This window comes from Equus przewalskii, chromosome 9, assembly GCF_037783145.1.
Source record: "Equus przewalskii isolate Varuska chromosome 9, EquPr2, whole genome shotgun sequence".
NCBI classification, from domain to species: Eukaryota; Metazoa; Chordata; class Mammalia; order Perissodactyla; family Equidae; genus Equus; species Equus przewalskii.
In genome coordinates this window covers 40,464,110-40,485,752 of record NC_091839.1, presented here as the reverse complement: position 1 = coordinate 40,485,752, position 21,643 = coordinate 40,464,110, and positions in this window count along the sequence as shown.

The window sequence follows — 21,643 nt, the reverse complement described above, 5'->3', positions numbered from 1 at the left end:
GTTCTCTGCCAATGTTTATTCTGTTTTGGCATTGAGCAGAGCTACAAAATTGGCTCATTCACATAATATTTGGGGTAGTAAAGGTGAGAGAATGGCAGGAACACTCTGCCATTAAGTCATAAACTTTCAAGAACTATGAAAGAATCTGGATTAATAAATAGTGATTTTTAATGACTAGTCTTTATTGTATCTTTCCAAAGCATTCGATTTATTTTCAAAAGCAACAACTACACTTATTTTCATATTCATATTGCAAAGTATCACATATTATTTTTATATTATTTTATTACAATAAAAAATATAATTGGCACAAATAAATTTGGAAAGTGAACACAACTAACTCTTAGTCAACAACAAGAAAAATTCAGCAGATGAGAGTAGAAGTGCACAGGCACACTAGAGAGTAGCTGAAAACAGTTGAGAGTACTGGAGGCCTCAGCCAGTTTGTTTTGCAGAGAGAATAAGAGGGTCTGTAAATTTGGCTCGTCAGTTAAACAGAAGTGGAGTAAGACAGCTTCCCCTGTACTGCCGTCCCAGTGCCCACAGTGGCTTTCATTCCTCTTGCATCCACTAGTTCAGCCACATACCCATTTGGGTGAGCAGTGCAGGATAGGGTGCTGAGAGACCAAAGAAAAGACCTGGAGACGGTGAATGAGACATATGGGTTTATTGGGAGTTACTTACAGGGAAGGTCCAATGGCGGCCGGCTGGACAGCAATATGCACCTGCTACAGTCCCCTGAGAGAGGCTTGCTTAAGTAGGCAGAGGAACAAAGGCTGCATGCTTGCCAAGGGGGACTGTCCCTGTATGACCTGCATTCCAAGGACCAGAACCCCTCTTCACCCTGAGGGCCTCTGTGTTCCCTCAGACAGTGAGGGTCTCTGTGCTAAGTCTCCCAAAAGACAGCAGCTGGGTTGGCCAAGCCCAGGACTGTTATCATCGTGAGCACTGGCACCTAGCCCAGACAGGAGCCTCAAAGATGCATGCTTTTTCAAGGGGCACGCCAGCTAATGCCCCTACACCACTTTTATTCCTTTTTGAGTCTTTGGTCCATTTATACCTCTGCCTCTGTATTTACAGAGCATGGCATATAATGGTTGCTCAATGGTGTCAATTAATGGATGTTGGAGACCAACCCATCATAGGCTGTCAATTATGATCCTTGGATACTCGATGCCTCTTCTATGATTTTTCTTTCTTGCTATTGCCATACCTGGAGCTCTTTGGATAATTTAATGCACCACTATATTATGAATTGAATTAAAGTGTGTCTGTGACATATGGGTGCATTGCTTTGGTGTTTCTAACTCTAGGTGACACAAAATTTTCAAGAACCAGTGGCATTAGAAGTTTCATTTCTCCCTGTTAAATAAGGAAGTCCTCTAGCTTTTCTTTCTGTCCTTTCATCACACTTCTAAAGGCAAACTATGATTTAAGTTATAAAGCCCAGGAGTAAATAGAACATCTGAAAGAACTCTTGACTAATTCTGAGAATAATTAGTTATCTCTTTATGCCTATTGACCGGATTGCTCACATATCTCAGTCAATATTACATTAGTTTGATTTTATACATGTTGCTTCAACTGGCATATTAAACAAAGCTAAGCAATGATGCATTCAAAATGCGACTTTATTGTTTAAATGCATTAAGCGGGGTTTATTTTAGCCTGCCTGAGAAAGGAAACTTGGTCAGGAACCCTGGCTTTTGTGCTCATTCTTAAGTAATGGACAGTCGTATAGTCACTTGAAGCCCCCAAAACGGTCTTAATTCAATAACTACAATATCCAGTCTGAGATATTATTCAAATCACTAAACTTTATTTAGCACTAAAGTTAAAATCTTTTTCCCTTCTTTAACTTGGAGTTGCTTCAGGCTGGAAGCCTGCAGTGTAGAAGCGGGGCAGGATAGAGTTTTCTCCATTTTTCTACCTTGGACTTCTTCCCTCAACCCCACTTACTAGCCAATTCCTGACCCCTGTAGAGGGAGAAGGGGGGAGGGTGAGGAGGTTGAGTTGTAGGAGAATAGAAAAGGTCTCATTCACATTGGTACTGTCGTAAGCTGGCTTCATGCTCTCTGGGCCTGGCTGATGAGGAAGATTAACTCTTTCTCCCAAGAGATGTTTCTGTTGTCTCTTCAGAGGTTCCCTGGTCCCTTCCCCTGATGGCATTTTTCATCACATGTGCAGATGCCTCTCTGTTTCAGGCTGCCACTTGCAACTCCTCTACAGCCCCTAAGAATTCTGAACTCCACTCCAGTTCCTTGCAAGTAGGAACCCTCCACTCCTCTGTGTGGCTCTTTAGGCCAGAGTGTAAGATGACGCCACAGTAATTGTCTCTCATGTGACTCATATCTGGTCCACAGGAAACACTGAGGTACCTGTTGGCCCAGCAAACTCTGGAAATTCAGGCTGTTCCCAACGAAGCCATCTATAGCCCTGTGTCAACAGGGCTGTTTTAACTTTCTCAGACATCAATCTTTGTGTCTCCCAACTCCTAACACATTTCAAAGTTCTCCAAGTCATCCCATAGAAGCCTGTCTCGTGAAGCTTGAGATGATGCAGCTAAAACCCAGCCCCCTGTCGTAGAGGACTCACAGAGTGACACTAGCTCTCTCAAAGAAATGTCATCATCAAATTTTCTCCCCTTTTCAAATACTGTCTCTATTTTTATCTCTGGTTTGGTTGGGGATCCGTGAGGCCTAGAAGTTGTTCTCCACCATTTTCTTTGTAAACCCTGCAGATGAGGGTTAGTCTCACACTAACTTTGGCTTCTATGGACACGTCAGTCATAACTGAGACAGAACGAGCCCCATCCTAACATCCTGTCCATCATTTCCATACCATGCTCCTAGTTCAGGTCAAAGCTGATCACCACCTATAAACAGATGAAGAAGCTGAGGCCAAAAAAAGTGCTTAAGAAATATACAAGTCAAAGCTCATCTAGAATCTAAGTGGTCTTCTAATAGTCAATTTTACTTGATTCGTACAATTCCGCCTATGAAAATCCTGCTAATCATTGAATAATCCTTGAAGCTGGCCTAGAGGAAGCATTAGTTGTTTTCACAGATGAAAGGTGTAGCTCCAAAGACAGAGACACTAAAGGTTGGAGGTGACCCTTGGTCAGAGATTCCTGTGTCCTCAAGGGTTGGGATTACTTATTGGGCACTTATACTTTTCTTGGTTTGATTCCTCACCCAGAACCCTGAGAATAACTCTTCATTCGGAAGCCCAACGGGCTGACACATCGATTCTCTCCTTCCCCTCTGGAATTACACACACAATCTCACATATAAATATGTTGGTACAGGTTAATAAAGACATTATTAAGAGAGGAAAACCAATGTATATCAAATATTAGACCACGGAAAGATCACAGCAGTCCCAAATCCTACAATGCTCAATACAGAATTCCCCAAATGTCATTTTCAATTTCTGGATAAAGGATGTTTTCCTACTGGGACCTCCTGTCACCTCTGCTGTGTTCTGTTGGCATGAGCTGCTGCCGTGTGCTTGGTTATTTGCCTCCTCTTGGCAAAATTGCTCCCACATGGTCTACCCCTGCCCCCACACACGTTCTCTGCCCCCACAAGGATGCTCTGGCCCACTCACTTCCCCCTTCCGGGGGCTGATCTCGTGCTGACGTAGTTCTTGGCTTGCTCCTCTGGATCCAGTGACCTTTATTACCCACCTGTTCTGAGGAAGGCACTGAACTGGACAAGACTCTTCTGGTTGCAAATGATAGAAAGTCCATTTGAACTAGGCAGGGAAAAGGTGAGTTTACTGGCCCAGATTCAGGATGGGTAGGAGTATAATTAGTGCCACAGGAGCCATGGGCCCATTCCACCAGGACTCTGTCCCACTGCCCCTTATCCCTGTCTATCTGGCTTCATTCCTTCCATCTGCAAACTTTCTTCTTCCATGTACAAGAGATATGGTCATGACCAAGAACACTTCCTCACAGATTTCCAGAGAGGAAGGGCCCCCATCTCTCTCAATCTAGGAATGAACAGAAAGCTCTGGAGAAGGATTTTGGCCCACAGAGTATAAGCTCATCTCCTGGGCCAATCACTGAGGCCAGGGAGGCAGCATCAAGGCAGCTTCTGCTGTGGGAAAGGGAGAAGATGAGGGGCAGTGCTTCCAGGAAGATGGAGGTGAGCCAGGAAGTGCCAACAGCAGATGTCCACCAAAGGCATGATGCCAAGCATGACATTAATGAAAGGGAAGCCTAACATTCTCTGACTTAGGTAATAATCACAAGCAATCTCATTTAACAAACTTTCACTTTTATATTGATCTGTCAAGAGAAAGAACTCTCTTTCCTTGAGTCCATCTGCCACCTGAATAAAGGGGTGGGGACCATGCCCAAGGGACAAAAATTATATCTTTCAGAACTCCTTAAGCTGTGACTTGGAAAGAGTTAGGAAAGTTAGATAAAGAGTGATAGTGTAAGTCAGAGCATTGCTGGGATCTCGATATTCTCCTAATACAGTATTCAATTTTATTTGATTTATCAATTTTTCTTCCTATAAAAATCCTGCTAACCTTTGAAGAGTCCTTGAAAACGGCACAAAGAAAGAACTAGCTGTTGATGGAAACTGGAAATATAGATCTTCAAGAAGCTACATTGAAGGTCCGAGGTGGCTCCGTGTCAAGGATTCTGTGGTACGTTGGCTCTCCTATCTTTGTGGGGAGTTTAGACCTTGCTTTGGTCCTGGCCTCGGGCCTCCCCATCTTGTGACATTAGGCTATTGGGGCCTCCCCTAAGGGCCACAGACTGGTTAATTAGGATTCCAAGCCTCTGATTATTCCTCAGTTTGTACCTTTATGGGTTTATGACATACTATATAACTGAAGCAAATTACAGAATTCCAATTGTATCTAATTTCACGTTTACAATTTTAAAAATCAAATATTACTTCCCTAGAAGTAAATGTCGTTTTTATTATCAATTTTAAATTACATAATTAACATATCCAACTGCTTCCTCCCGGAATTCATCTTCTTCTTCCTGGGGTATGTCCTCTAGTAATTCTTAAGAAGAGATCTACAGGCAATAAGCTTTCTGAGGACGTGTATGTCTGAAGATGTATTACTCTGCCCCCATATTTGAGTGACAGTTTTGCTGCGTATAGAATTAGAGAATCAAGGCCATTTTTCCTCAGCTCTTTGAAGATGATGCTCCAATACTCCATTACGTCCAATGACACTGGTGGAGGGTATGATGTCAATATGATCCCAATTTTTTTGTAGGTGTTCTGATTTTTTTTCTCTCTCCTAGCTTTAGAATTTTTCATTTGGGCTTGACTTAGCTATGAAATGTCTAGAATTGGGTTTTATTACCACTATTGTTATGTTTATTCCTTGGTGAGCCCTTTCAGTTTTAGTACTTAGGTCTTTCTTCAGGTCTAGAATTTTTGTGGCTTTTATGTCACCAAGTATTGATTCCTCTGCCTTCTCCATATTCTCTCGATTTGGACCCCTAATGGATTGACGTTGATTTCCAGTCCCGTTCTTCACGTTTTGCTTTGTTTTTTAACTTTTCATTTGTGTTGTTCTTTTTCTTTTTCCCTTTGTGCCACATTCTGGGCTAATCTCTTGGTGTGGTTTCTCAGATCACAAACAGAATTGTGTTCATCCTGCTATTTGGCCCATTTTTGAGTTTTTTTAAATTTCAAAAGGTCTATTTATTTCATTTCCCTAATATTGAATTGGTTCTTTTCCTTAATTACTCATCCTAGTTTTTCGAATGTGGTGTTTTTCCTTATCTCCCTGATGGTATAAAGTAAGCCCATGTGATAGTCTTAGGCTACTTCCACTAGCGTAAATTCTTTTGTTTGTCCAGTTTCTGGTATTTTGAGGAAGTCACCCTTTTAAGGTATTGGTATTCCTCAAATTTTGAGAATACTTTCATCTTTCTTATGAGCTTGTTTTGGTAGCTGAACTTCTCTATTAGGTTTTCTGTTAACTCTCTTTGCACTGCCTGGTGGGGGAAAGGGAGCTGCTGCTGTGGTTTGCTCTGTTTCCGGGGAGTGGGGGAGGACTGAGCCATGGCGCTTGGTGAGGTAGACATGTACCTGATTCCTCCAGGGCTTTGGAAACACCTGGGGAAACTGCCTTGTCACTCTCTCCCAAGCTCCACTGCTCCCAGGTAGAGACAGACATTTCTGGTGTGTGTGCATATGTATGTGCATGTGTGTGTGTGTGAATGTGTGTGTGTGTGCATGTGCAGGGGTCAATCTCTTTGGCTGGTCCTACTCTGGTACCCTTCCTAATTGCCTCTGATCTTCTTTCTTGTGAAGGACTTCTTTGGGTGCTACTCCTGTACATGTTCTGAGAAGTGATTTTCCAATTTCATCTTAAACCATGTGCTTTTCATTTTTCAAGCTTTCATTAGTTTCTTGTCAAGTAAAAGTTCCCCTGATGTTTTAGATGCCTGTATATATTTTAATATGTATTTTTAATTATTTATGTGGATTTTATGTGGGAGTAGTGTGTACTAGTTCAACATTCTACCATTTTGAGACCAGAACTTTATTCTTTTTTTTTAAGCAAGCATTTATTGAGTCAACTATGTGTCAAACAAGGCTAGGCATGGAGGTCAGAATAGTGCCCCAGAAGCTCTTTTCCTTTCCTCATAGAGCTTTTTTTCTGCCACTTTGGTGCAAAAGTCCAATTGGAGGGCAAAAAAAGAAAAATTCTTGGATTTAGGGAATACTCAGTAATCAGTGTCAAAAGTCAGATCAACTATATTAAGCCAAGTACAGTGTCAAGAAAATAGACAAGACATGAGATATAGGCAAGAAAAGTGTTCTTTGGTGTCTTCATAACCTTCTATGTATAGGGTGGCCATATGTCCCAATCTGCCTGTGATGGTCCCTGTTTATGCCTGCTGTCCTGGTGTAATTATCAACATCTCTTTCACTCTCAGAAGTGTCCTGGTTTGGACTATAAATTATATGGTCACCCTATTAAGACATTATGTGAAGAAAATCAAGGAGTGAGCATCTTCCATTAATGATAATATTTGCAGGAGTGAAGGGTGTAGAGAGAAGAAGTAGCAAATCACCATTCATTCATTCATTCCTTCCTTCACTTCTTCATTCATTCAAAAAGGTTTACTGAGGTTCTACCATGTGCCAGGCCCTGTGTCAAGTGCTAGATAGACAATGATGAACAACACAGACATGGACCTTTCCCTGAAAAATGATTAGCAAACTAACAAATCTATTTCTCAGATACAAACCAAAGATGAATTATGTGATCTCTTAACCTTTTTTTCTAGTTCAGGGGCTTGATAAAACATGGTAAACTCTCTGCCTCCTCAATCATACACTGACAGAAAAGTATTAAGTTAGCATATCAAAAGCACATCATTGCTTAAAAAGAAAGATGAAATGCTTATCTATCCAACAAGAACAAAGCAGGGGGCTGTGTCGTTCATAATGGATTTGAAGTCAGTGGATGGCCAGTTTGGATAATTAAGCAAACAAAACATACCACTGGAAGAATTATCTAGATTGATGATTAGCATGGTTTTGAATTCAAAGGATAATTCCACCACTCTCTCCTTCACTTAGGTACTGAGATAATGTATGTAACAGATCGATCACTCCCAATTTTCTGCTCATTATGCTCAACCTCTCTTCATTAAATTCCCCACTCAGCATGCACATTGCCGCAAAATCAAAAGCAAAAAGCAAGTTGCAACCTGCAGCCACTATTATGCTATTTTTTAAAAAATGCAATTCCTTTGAAGGGTTTGACTACCAAGGGCTCCTTTTGTTATTTCATTCAGACAAAATTCTGCAAGGAATTTCCCTCTCATTTCCTAGAGATCCCTGTTCCTAGAAAGTCTCTTTGTAACCCCAGGGGAACTTTGAAAATGTCAGGAGCTTCTTAAATGGTGTGAAACCCACTTATAGCTTATTTCTTCTAAGCTTTGATGTGGAAATAGCAGAATGGGTATTTTTTTTTAAATCCAGTGGCAATAGGAATGCCTCATTTGTGATATTATCCATAGTCAATTAACCCCCGGTGAGAGGACACTGCTGCAGCCTCTGGAGACTGTGGTTCCATCCCACGTGGTGATTTTTTTCCTCTGTGGATTGATTACAGCCCTCGTCTTGGTCCCAGATTTTCATAGATGGGATTACAAGATGCGAAGGACAGGTGAATGCGGAAGAGTCAATGCAAATCTATCTTCATTGCTAGCAAAAGAACTCAAAATCAATGGCGGCCAAAAAGACTATCAGGGTAAATGTAAATGTCTTGATACTGTCTCTATGAGGATATTAAACAAAGCACGTGTGCTCTCGTGTTTGCACACATAATTATTAAATCCTCAGCTTCTTGCTCTCCACCTTTTAAGCCAGCTCCTCTCCCCTTGTCCCTTTTCTGAGTTAATGGCATCGTGATGTGCCCTAAGTCACCCAAGCTGAAAATCAGAGTCAATCACATTCTTCCTTCCCCCTCCGTATCCAATCTTCTTCTGATCTTTCAATTCTAACCCCATAGGTCTCGGACTCTCTATTCCCTTCTCCCGCTGTCCTGCCACTGCTTACGTAGGCCCTGCATGTCCCTCTCAGGCCACTGTGACAGATGTCCTTAAGATCTCCCAGCTTCACTTTATGCCTCTTCTGCTACAGAGATATTCCTAAAATTCTAGTCTGATCATGCGTCTCTCTTTTGCCTAGAAATCTTCAGCGGTAACCTTAGCATGGAGAGCAATGATCTCCCTTCCCAGTCTCATGCCCACCCACGTCTGCCCTACACCTGGGGCATCCTCATGTGTTTGTGTCTCAAACACATCTACTCCTTTAAGGAGTCTGTGACTTTGTACATTTCCTCTCAAAGCCAGAAACACTTTTGCCACTTTTCTTTCTTACAATCTCCTATGCATCCTTCACGGCTCTGCTCAGTTAACCTTCTATGAAGCCATCACTGAGATTCTGTGACAAGAGTTGTTCATTTGCTTTTCTGCATCCATAACTCTTTATAATTAATTTCATTACAGCAAGCATTACACACAACCATAATTATTTGTCTTTTCCAGAAGACAGTGGGAGTCATATTCTTTTTTATTATGCCAGCTCCTTGCAGTGTTTGGCAAATGGTAAACTCCTTAAATATTCACTGAATAAATTATTAAACATTTTTTCGCTAAATAATACAATTTATTAATAAAATCAATAAAAATTTTGTCTAGAAACTATTCCAAGGAGATCTTTTAAAATTATTTTTGCCTTGCTGGGATGTATGTGTATGTGTGCAGATGATTTGTATAAGTTGCCCCACTGCCTCACGGCATTGAGCAAAAGAACAACCAGGCTACTCTGATAATGCCTACCAAGCCAGGACACGATTCTTTCTGAGAATGAGGGTGGAAGAGCATCAGAGCTAGGGCAGAGCAGAGTCCCTAACTGGGGCTTACCCACGTCAATGTCAGGATGTTCTAGGACCCGACAGCATTACTCCCAGTGACCTGCACGTGTTTGACACACCTATGCAGAGGAATTTGAGCAGAAGCCAACTCATTAATATCTGAAAATAATGCCTCTGGAAAGAGCTATCCCCTGCTGAAAGAGTTGTCAGGGAGTCAAAGATTTCCTGGAGGGGACTATGGATCTCCAAAGTGGATGCCATGGCTTGCATGTGGAGGTTGCCTCAGCCGCCCCCCATCCTACCCACACGCCTGGCCAGACACACCACCAGCCTTGTCAGCCTGAGTCCAACCAGCAAACATGGCTGGCTGGAGTCTGGTCAACCCCATGGGTCCCTTAAGAGTTCTTTGCCACACACTTGAGTTTCCAGGTCTCCTGGCTAATCTGTGGGGCCTAGATAACAAAAAGAATTGGAAGTACTGCCTCCTTTCGGTTTGACTTTGGATGCCTTCAAAGTTAGAGAGATATCTGCCCAACAAATTACATCTTGGCAAGTAGCACAGTACAGTGCTATAGTTCTCAAAGTTCACTGAGCCTGGATCTCTTTCTTCAAATGAAAGTTTAAGCCTAAGCCCCAGATATAAAATAAGCAAAGCAAGAACTACTCTAGTTAAAGCAGGAGTAGGGGCCTTAGAGTCCTACTTGCTCAGCCTCCCTCTGAAGGGGTCCCAGGATCTCTCAGGAGTCCTCAGAGCGCACTGACAGCCAGGGCGGGTGTGATGGGGTTCCACTCCAGCCCTGTCACTGACCAGCTGCCTCACCTGCGGCCACACCGGCTCCAGCTCTCCCCTGCTCGCTCAGCATCAGTGCTCTCTCGCCTTCTCCACTGGATGATTCTCACCAAAACCACAAACACGCTCTAGCAACTCTCGCTTTCTAACCTCCCTCCCTGACTCCAGCGTACCACCCCCTTCCTCTGCTCCGCTTCACAGCAAGCTCTACACACTTTATTGATTTTTCTCACCACCTGTTGCTTCTGAAATATATTTGACTCCGTCTCCTTCTTTCTCTGCTGCCACCACCTCTTTAAGTCAACATCATCTCTTGCCCAGACAATTGCAGGGACCGCCTATCCTGTCTTCCTATTTCCACACTTGCCTGCCTAATATCCATTCTTCACAGAGCAGCTGGACAAATATTTTAAAAGCATAAATTTAAAAGCATGATACCTGATGATTAAGATATTTCAGTGGCATCTCAATGTATTTAGAATGAAATCCACCTCTTTCCCGTGATGCACAGAGCCCTGCAGGATCTGCCTTCCTCTTGTTTCTCCAGCGTCAGTTCAGGCCACACTCCACCCAACCCTCAGGGCCTCTGCTCCTGCTGTTTGCTGAGTCTGGAATGTTCCTACCCCATCTGCATCTACCTGATGCTTCCTCAATGTTTTTTGGTCTCTCTTAAAGGTTATCTCATCAGAGTGGCTGGCCTTAACCCTGGAATAGAGTTTTGTTCTCATTTTTCTTTTTCTCATTTGCCCTGTTTATTCCCTTGACAGTACGTACCACAGCCTACAATTGTCTTGTTGCCATATTTGTGTACATATTTGTCTGTTCCTCCCAAGGGGATTTAAGCTGTGCTAGGGTCAGAACACGTCTTTCTTGTGTACGCACACGGTCCAGCGCCTGGCACAGGACCTTGTACACAGGCTAAACGTTTGTTTATTATCATTGCAAAGATAGAGTCCATTTAGGGCGTCAGAAACGGTCTAAAATTAGATTATAGTGATGGATATACAACTCTGAATATACTAAACACCATTGAACTGTACATTTTAAATGGGTGAATTGTATGGTGTGTAAATTGTATCTCAATAAAGTTATTTTAAAGATTTTTATTTTTTTTTCCTTTTTCTCCCCAAAGCCCCCCAGTACATAGTTGTATATTCTTCGTTGTGGGTCCTTCTAGTTGTGGTATGTGGGACGCTGCCTCAGCGTGGTCTGACGAGCAGTGCCATGTCCGCGCCCAGGATTCCAACCAACGAAACACTGGGCTGCCTGCAGCGGAGCGCGCGAACTTAACCACTCGGCCACGGGGCCAGCCCCACAATAAAGTTATTTTAAAAAACTAAGTTACTTTACCTTTTTAAGCCTTAGTTTCCATATTTGCAAAACTGAACAACACCTGAGAGAGAAGAGAGGATTAATCTAATTTTTATAATTTTCTGTTCATTTGACCATAACCATTCTAGATATCCTTCCGCTGTTGCAACTCCCATTTATGAGCCCCTGGAAATCACCTTGACTCTCAAATATCAAAACAAATACCACACTGACTTTGCTTCAGTGGTGACAGGTTACTGCCAATCTACTGAAGTAGAACCTAGAGGCTAAGAAAGAAAGAAAAAAAGGAAAGGAAAGAAGGAAAAGAAGAAAGAAAGATACTCCTGTAAACTTAAAATGTGCTCCCCAAATTCCTATGTTGGAAACTAACCCTCAGTGTGATGGTGTTTGGAGGTGGGGCCTTTGGGAGGTGATTAAGTCATGGGGGTGGAGGCCTCGTGAATTGGATTAGCGCCCTTATAATCCTGACGCAAGGATTCGAGTGCAGGTTGTTTGTTGGGGAGGTGATCTCAGGGAGCATGGTGCATTAATGGAGAAGTGAGACAGGGACAGAAGGAAGCCAGCACAAAGAAGTAAGGGGGGACTGCTGGGGAGGATGTGGCTCAGTCCTGCAGGAGCACGACACACCTCAGCAATGCCCCAGAGAGGCGCATTTATCCACCACCTCCCAGCTGTCATGGCTTGAGGGTTGCTCTCATGGGCATTTGCTCCCCAGCGTTTGGGCCTGTCCTACATGGGCCAAGCACATTCCTGTAACGAAGAGGCATAGGACCCCATGGGGCTGTGGTCAGACACTGATGGGGTCTTCTGTGCTCCAGATGTAATCTCCCAGCACACACCAGCCCAGAGGCAGCATTCAGGAGCAGCTGCCCCCTCCATGATGCTCGGTGGTCAGCAGCGGGTGGGCAGACCTGTGCTGAGTTTCTCTGGACCTTCCTGTTCCTCTTGATAAACCTCCCCTGAAAGCCAAGGCAAATCAGCGTCCTTTAGATCTCGTTAGCACAGAGGACAGTCTTGGTAGCCAAGATGAGCTCTGGATTCCATGGAGGAAGTTGATGCTCTCACAGAAGGTAGAAATCTGAGAACTCCGGTTCAATCAGTTACAAGACTCACCCTGCTGTCTTTCCTGCCTTACTGTTTGCTACAGCCCCAGGTCAAGTCTAAGTTTCCTTACTCTATGAAGCCCATACCCGCCTGGTGCCTTTCATTCTGCCCTATATATGTGGTCGCAAGCTGCAGGCCTCTCGGGGACATTGTAAACCTATGATAACTCTTCGACAAGATCAGGAAAGTTAAGCAACTTACTGTCGCACAGAAACGTGTACATAACTTTTAGAGACTCTTTTTGCACTTGCTTTAAAATTTCAAGTTAAAGCGATGTTAGACACTGCAGTGAAAATGACCTGGTGATATATTATCACCTCGAAGCCTCCCCTCATAAAATTAATGCTGCAAATGCTACCTTTCTGTACACTCAGAATTTCCTGTTAACTCTGTTCTGTTTTGATCTTTGTAAGGTATTTTAAAGATTACATATGCCTGCCTTTACTGCGTTAAGTGTCAAACGTAATAAAATTCTAGCCTCTTGCCACTTCCTTATCTCCCTCTCTTATCCTTCTCACGCTCCCTGCCTGCCCTGCAGAAGTTACCACTGTGGCGATCTGGACCCTGAGAGCTCGAGCCTTGCTTGTTTGGAAAGCGCCCTTGAGTCTCAGCAGGAACCCACGTCGGGGCTGAGGAAGGACTCTGGTGCCACTTCAGCTCGCAACTCAGGGTGGAGTGAGCTGGCCCCATCTTCCCCAGCAATGACAGTGATCTCACAACCAATCCTCAGCTCTGGAAGACAGCATGCCTCCAACTTTCTAGTTTTACATCGTATTTCTTGATTCTTTAGCCTATCTAGCCAATCCCAGTGTACAAGGTGGAAAGTCAGTCACACACGTTGCAACCACGTGAGGCCCTCACATAAGCATGTCCCAAATCTTCCTGTTGGGGCTTTGTTCATGCCCAGCTCTGCCAGGAATACCTTACTCTGCTTGTCTTGTCCTTATTTAGCAAGCACTGACTGACGTTTGCTATAGGTCAGCCACATTGCTGGGCCCTGAAGACACATTGGTAAGCCTGGACATTTGGCCTCAAGGAGCTTAAGTCTAGTTAGAGGAGGGAGATGATGAAAGTGAAAGGCATAAGCAAGTAAATAAATGTATGATTAAAAATGGAGGAAATTACTATAAAATGTTTTTTAGGATGTGTTTGGGAAGATACATCTGTGGAGGAGAGAGTGAGGAGACAGCCAAGAACAGGGAAACAGAATAGTAGGTTACCTACACACGGAGGCCTTATAGACAGCTAGCGTGGGTCCAAACTCCACAGTTACCACTCTCTATATGTGTAATCATGAGTAAGTTACTTGACTTCTCCAATCCTTGATTTTCTCGTCTGTAAAATGAAGATAGTAACACCATCTAGCCCTAAAGTTATTGAGAAAATGGAACTAATTTATATAAAACCACTGGCACAAAGAATGAACTCAGTAAATACTAGCTACTAACTACTATTATTAAGCTGAAACTTGATAGCCAAGTAGGGATCAACCATGCTAAGAGTTTGGGGAAAAGCATTCCAAGAAGAGGGAACAGTATGTGCAAACACAATAGAGCTCAGTTTGCTGTAGGACCTATCAAAAGGTGTTTCTAGAATTGCAAGAGTGAGGGGAAATCTGCCATGGGATGGGGTGGGAGGTAACCATCTGGTGGCCGTGGGCTTTCTCTAGCAATGCTCAGTTGCATGAGTGCCAGGCAGAAAAGGCAGATGTTAGGTTCACTCAGGGTTGTTTTATTTTCCTTAGAGAAGGCAAAAGAGGGAAAGAGGGCAAGGATATCGAGAGTATTTGTAATAGAATGGTTCCAATGAAAGATCATGAAATCCAAGCTAGATAGGAGAGAATAAAAGATGTCTGAAACTATTGAACAGTGAGAAAATAGAATGAATGAATTAGTGGTATCAATTAGGTAGGAAAATTGTTTCAAAGAAACACTTGAGTAAGTGAACTAAAAACACAGGAGGATAATGTAGGAAAGCAGGGTTTCTAGATTCATCGTGAGGTAATTTAATCTCCGGGGGTGACAAAATCCAGGGTGCGACTCTGGGATCCTATGGCTGAGGTGGAATGGTGGTCAACGTAATTGGTGGGGAGGAGGTCAAAGAACAAAGGGGCAGAGTATTGAATGACTTATCCACGTGCAACCCTGCCACTAGCCAATGGGCTAGTTAGAAACTTGCCCCTTTTCCTAAAGAAACTTTATCATTATCTGCCAGAATTTGTCAAAATAACTATACAAATCAATAGTAGAGACAATGGAGTCGGTCTCCAAACTTACTCAAGTCTAAGTGAAAGCCCTGTCTGTATATGTGTTGAATCCAGCAAGAATGATAGGTGCTCAGGGTGAAGAGGAAGAAGATGCTCCAGGAACCAAGGTCAGGAGTAATTAAAAGACAGTGACTGGAGGCTGTTGGTTGACAGTGACCAAGACGGGGAGAGGGTGGAAAGTCCAGCGACATAAACCTCAGAGGAACAGAGCTTTTACAAGATGGAGGAGTACTAATGGTCTAGAATTAGAAAGAACGGGGTGCCGGAGGAGCACCCCAAGCCTACCTCCTCACGTTGATGTGTTTGAGATTTGTGAAACAAGCAGGCTCTGCCTGAAAGAGCCGTGGGAGATGGTAGTGTCTCTTCCTTTGCTAAGATTTAGTTCAAATATTTTCTCCATCATGAAGTATTTCCTGATATTCTCACCTGAAAATAATTCCTTCCTTCCCTGAAATCTCTAGCAACTAATTTGTGCCCCCTTTTATCTCCAGATTATTCTCTGTTTTAACTGTAGGTCATTTGGGGAGATTTTTATCCGCCTGAGCAGAATGTTTGCCCTTGAAGAGTGGAGCTCTGTCTGGTACATCTTTGCATCAACTATAACACCATGTCTTCATTTATTTAGTTGTGGTGGGGACTTAATAAATATTGAATGAATGAATAAATATTATTTTCTCTTTTTGCTCCCAAATCTCAGTGGAAAGAATTGGTCACGTTGATGAACTAAGTATATCTATGTTGTATCTAGAGTTACAGTAAAATGGAACTTTGAGTTTCGCAATCTGGGTACGAGGCACCATGTGAATTGTATTCAATGGTAACGTCTGTCTTTGTCTCTCCTTAGTATGATGGAGTTTTCCCTTCTATTGTAGTTTTTGAGTGGCACCAACAGTTCTATGCTATTAATCATAACAACTTTATTAGAAAGAATTATCTTTTACAGCTTGCATTTTTATTTAAACAATAAAAGAAAAATCCCATGCTGTGATTTGAAACAGCTATTATAAACAACAATCATATTATGAATCCAGTTTTCCTTTATTTAAGTTTTTAAAGTATTTTTATAGTTTGGAGTTAGAAATCTCCTATGTGATTGTTTCTTCATTAATTCAGTTATATATTTTAAATTCATAATAATATGCTTCAGCCCAGTATGAGTGAAAACTGTGAGGTTCGTCTCTGTTTTGAGGACTGTAGAATATAAAAAGAAACATTTCAGGATGCCAGGGATAGAGAATTTAATTGCTTTAATACCCAGTTTGGTAAGTTAGTCCTTTATTGAATATGACAGAGTACATCTTTACCCTGGAACATTAACGAAAGACGATTTAAAAGTTTCTTTTTCCATCTCTTAAGAGATATAATCCTGTGCCTAAAATTTATTTTTTAAATCTGTCCTGTCTTTTCAACAAATGGTGTTGGAAAAACTGGACATCTATATGCAAAAAGGATGAATCTAGACACAGACATTACACCTTTCACAAAAATTAATTCAAAATGAATCATAGGCCTACGTGTAAAATGCAAAACTATAAAATTTCTGGAAGATAACATAGGAAAAAACCTAGATGATGTGGGGGATAGAGATAACTTTTTAGATACAACAACAAAGGCATGATCCATGAATGAAATAATTTATAAGCTGGGCTTCATTAAAATTAAAAACTTCTGCCCTGTGAAAGACAGTGTCAAAGAATGAGAAGACAAGCCACAGACTGGGAAAAAAACGTTTGCAAAAGACACATCTCATAAAGGACTATTATCCAAAATATACAAAGGATTCTTAAAACTCAACAATAAGAAAACTAACAACCTGATTAAAAAATTGGCAACAGATTAAGTAGACACTGCATCAAAGAAGACATACAGATGGCATATAAGGGTATGAAAAGCTGCTTAACATCATATATCATCAGGGAAATGCAAATCTAAACAACGAGATGCCACTACGCACCTACTAGAATGGCAAAAGTCCAAAACATGGACAACGCGAAATGCTGCTGAGGATGTAGAGTAACAGGAACTCTGATCTATTGTCAACGCGAATGCAAAGTGGTCCAGCCTTTTTTGGAAGACAGTTTGGTGGTTTCTTACAAAAGTAAACATACTCTTACCGTATGAACCAGCAATTGCAGTCCTTGATATTTTCTCAAATCAGTTGAGAACTTATGTCCTGCACACAGATTTTTATAGCAGTTTTATTCATAATTGTCAAAAGTTGAGGGCAACCAAGATGTCCTTCCAAAGGTGAATGGATAAATAAACTGTAGTCCATCCACATAATGGAACGTTATTCAGTGCTAAAAAGAAACGAGCTATCAAGCCATAAAAAGACATGGAGGGGGGCTGGCCCTGTGGCCGAGTGGTTGAGTTCGCGCGCTCCGCTGCAGGCGGCCCAGTGTTTCGTTGGTTCGAATCCTGGGCGCGGACATGGCACTGCTCATCAAACCACGCTGAGGCAGCGTCCCACATGCCACAACTGGAGGAACCCACAACGAAGAATGTACAGCTGTGTGCCGGGCTTTGGGGAGAAGAAGGAAATAATAAAATCTTTAAAAAAAAAAAAAAAGACATGGAGGAAACTTAAACGCCTGTTACTATGTGAAAGAAGCCTGATAAGATCTGAAAAGGCTACATAGTGTATGATTTCAGCTATGCAACATTCTGGAAAAGGCAAAACTATGAAAACACTAAAAGAATCAGGGGTTGCTGGGGACTAGGGAAGAGAGTGCTGAACAGGCAGAGCACAGAAGACTGTTTAGGGAAGTGAGAGTATTCTGTGTGGTACAATAACAGTGGCTACATGTCATTGTCCACTTGTCAAAATCCATCCAATCTACAGCACCAAGAGTGAACCCTGATGCAAACTATGGACTTTGGGTGATAACGACGTAGTTTCATCAAGTGTGATCCACGTACCACTGTGGTGCTGGGTGTTGACAGAGAAGGAGGCTATGCACATGTGGGAGCAGGGGTATATGGAAAAATGTCTGTATTTTCCCCTCATTTTTGTTGTGAAGCTAAAACTGCTGTAAAAACTAAAGTCTGTTGAAAACAAATGAACCCTCGTCTTCAAGATAAAGATGATTTTCCTAGCACAGTACTCCTGGCGCTGCTTGATCTGACCTTCATCTCTCTCTCCTACTTTATCTTCACCACATCCCTCTGTAACACCATTCGTCCATCCACTCATCTATAAAATATTCCTCAAGATTCTTTCCATACTGAATATTGCTAGGTGCTAAGGTAAATGGTGAAAAAGGCAGACACATTATTATAATGTTTATAACAGTAAGTTGTAATCATTAATTTTTTTTATTTTAAGACTTTGAATTCTCTGAGGACAGACAATTCATCTTGTTTACCAATATGGCAGATACTGGCAGATACTCAAAGAAAGTTTGGGGTTAGATATATGAACAAATAAATACATAAACAAAGCTTTCCTTTATGACATTTGAAATTTTGAGTTGTTTGCATATTTACATTTCCCTCTGAAAATGTATTTACTTATGGGCATTTATTAAGTGTACATAAATTATTAAACTATTATCTTTACTATGCGGTACCTCCTGAGAAACAACCCAAGCGTAACAGAGCATGTTTCTTGGCGCAGCAGGAAAGCTTGCTATTGCCACTGACCTTATCTCCCTTTGGAAAAATGCAAAAGAGCATACTTTTTCTAACTTCTCAGGTTGATAATGACTGACAGAAGTCTTGGCAGAGGAAAAAGAGTTTCAGAAATAGAGCTTAGTTTTAACTGTTTACTAATTTTAAAAAGTAAGATTTCTGAGTCATCTGTATCTGAGATCATCTTCTTACTTGGTCATGTTTTTTTTACTTCCATATAGATAAGTCAGAAAAGGTATTAGAACAATTTTTAAGAAAAATCTTTACAATACTTGTTCAACTTTTAATTACGGAAAATTTAAGGGGCCGGCCCGGTGGCACAGCGGTTAAGTTCACACGCTCTGCTTATTGAGGCCTGGGGTTCACCGGTTCCGATCCCGGGTGCAGACATGGCACCGCTTGGCAAAAGCCATGCTATGGTAGGCGTCCCACATATAAAATAGAGGAAGATGGGCATGGATGTTACCTCAGGGCCAGTCTTCCTCAGTAAAAAGAGGAGGATTGACAGTACTTAGCTCAGGGCTAATCTTCCTCAAAAAAATAAAATAAAATAAAATAAAATAATTATGGAAAATTTAAAACACATGCAAGAGCAGAGAAAGTAGAATAGTGAATCTTCATGGACAAGCACCTAGCTTCAGTGATCATTAACTCATGGTCAAACTTGTTTCCTCTATATCCCCGTTCACTTCTCCAATCCCTGCTGACCACTTGGATTGTTTAGAAGCAAACTTTTCCTGTAAATGTATAATTCTAAAAGATATGACCCCTTTTAAAAAATGTAACGACAATCCTATTATCGTACCTAAACAAATTAACAATAATTCCTTACTATCATCAAATATCCTGTTGGTGTTCAAATTTCTCCTTTTATCCAAAAATGTTTAAATGGTCTATTTGAATTAGCATCAGATAAGATCCATGCACCACAATTGGTTGACATCTCAAATCTCATTTATTTTATAGGTGCTCTCTCTTTCTCTTCCCTTTGCAATTTATTTATTGAAAGGAGCTTTGGTTTATTTGTTTGTCCTGTAGAGCCTCTGGGTTTGCTGATTGCATCCCTGTGAGGTAATTTAACATGGTCCTCTATCCTATGTATTTCCTATAATAAGGTAGCTGTATGTAGAGGCTGATTGGACCTGGGTTCAATTTTTGGCAGGAACATTCCTTGGTTGGTGGCGTGTACTTCCGTCAGGAAGCCCACAATATCTGGTTATCTCTTTTGTGGTGTTAGCAGCTCATGAGAGTCATTGCCCAGATCTATTATTTCATTAGGGACTGCAAAATGGTGATATTCTATTATTCCTTGTACAATTATTGGTTGCAATTTTGTGAAAATAATCTTAACCTTCTTCAAACATTTGGTTATCCAGTGGTACAGTTTATATAGAAAAATCAGAATAAATTCTTGACTCTTTCCCTTTATTTACCAGTTTTCACAAACAATGAATTGATTCCCTGGTCTTCTCCAAAGTTGACCAATGAGGTTTTGTACCAATGAGTATTTTTTCCCGTGTCATTAAGAACTTAAAAATTTAAATATATTTAATATGTTTTATTTTGAACATCTAATATGTTTGGTATTCTAATGATCCCATCTTTGCGTGCGTGGGTGGGGACCTCTTCAAGTTGGCTGCTGAGCTTTTTCAACATGACTCCAATAGACTTTAATAGCTTCCTAGCTTTCACATATGATATGCCAGGCTCATCTTGCCCTTGACATGAAATCAACCACTTCTCCAGCAAACCTCGGTTCCTTTTAGGGGGAAATGACTCTTCAGAGACCACAATCTTGGTGCTATAGGTGTTCATTGCTATTGAGTTTGTCAGTATTTCTAGGCCTTTTCAATAGATAGAGTTAGGGTACAAAATATATTTATGTTAAGAACATCAACAAATATGGTAAATCCTTTTCATCTATTTTACTCCAGATGTTTGGTTTTTAGAATGGACTATTTTAATGTACACTTTTGGAGTGACATTATTAAAGACGTCCGAACTTCAAACCACAATAGTAGGAAATAATACTTGAGAAAAGAGCTCCACTTGAACAATTGTTCTTCTGATATGAGGTTCCTCCTTTAAACAAACTGTTCAATTGAAAAGCATATTCAAAATCTTACAAATGAATTTATGAAGAGAAGAACTGTCTATAATATAAAATTATTTGAAAATCATCTTGAAGAAAAAACCAAATCTATAATTATATTTCATAAAAGTATAAAATATAAAGAGAACGTACATATATCACAAATGATTTTGGAAAAGAGTAATGACACTGAAAAGAAATACGTTTAATTAAAATTCTAGTGTCAATTTTTATCTTTAAAAATTTGAATACCTATTTTGAAAAACAGCATTTCCAGAGAAGGAAAAAGTCTTCTTTTCTATGTTATACACCACATCCTTAGCCTAACTAGTTTTGTTTCCAGGATAATAAGCTGATTAATTTCCAACCTTATCAAATTTCCTGGCTATATCAGATTTGTATCAAGTAAAATATTTTTAGGCATCCTTGTTCATTTCTTTTATATTCTGTTACATCATGGTACATTAAGATTTCTTGGTTCATAATTTTTCAGCATTTTCATCTGTACAATGTGTTTTCATCCACTTTCAAATGGATGAGAGCAGAGAAGAGCAGAAATAGCTTTACCCCAGAGTCAATTTCCCATACGTTCTAATTCAGGAGTGTGGAGGAGAGACAAATTATGAAGTCACTATTTCTGTCACAGTCTCTTGCTCCCCACCATTACCTTCTCATCTCTGAAAGCTTTTCATCCTATCATTAAAAGGACTGCCAGCAATGTGTACCTGTATTTTGGCATTTAACTCATAACTATTGAGAACACGTACACAGTTCCCCTCCAGCTAGATGATGAATAAATCCTTAACTAATCTAAAAGGAACCCAGTCACCAAATTCAGTGCCCACCATTTCTATTTCTATGCCGCCTCAGATACTACCTGTCTCCTGAGAAAATGGCCGAGGACTGCGATGGATCTAAACTTGCACAAAGAACAAGTATCAGATTCCTGGATTGCAAACCACCTAGCAAACCCAACCTGACACGGACAGCAAATGCGACATTGAGAATGACATCTTGCTTGTATATGGTAGCTAGGTTTTGTCTCTCC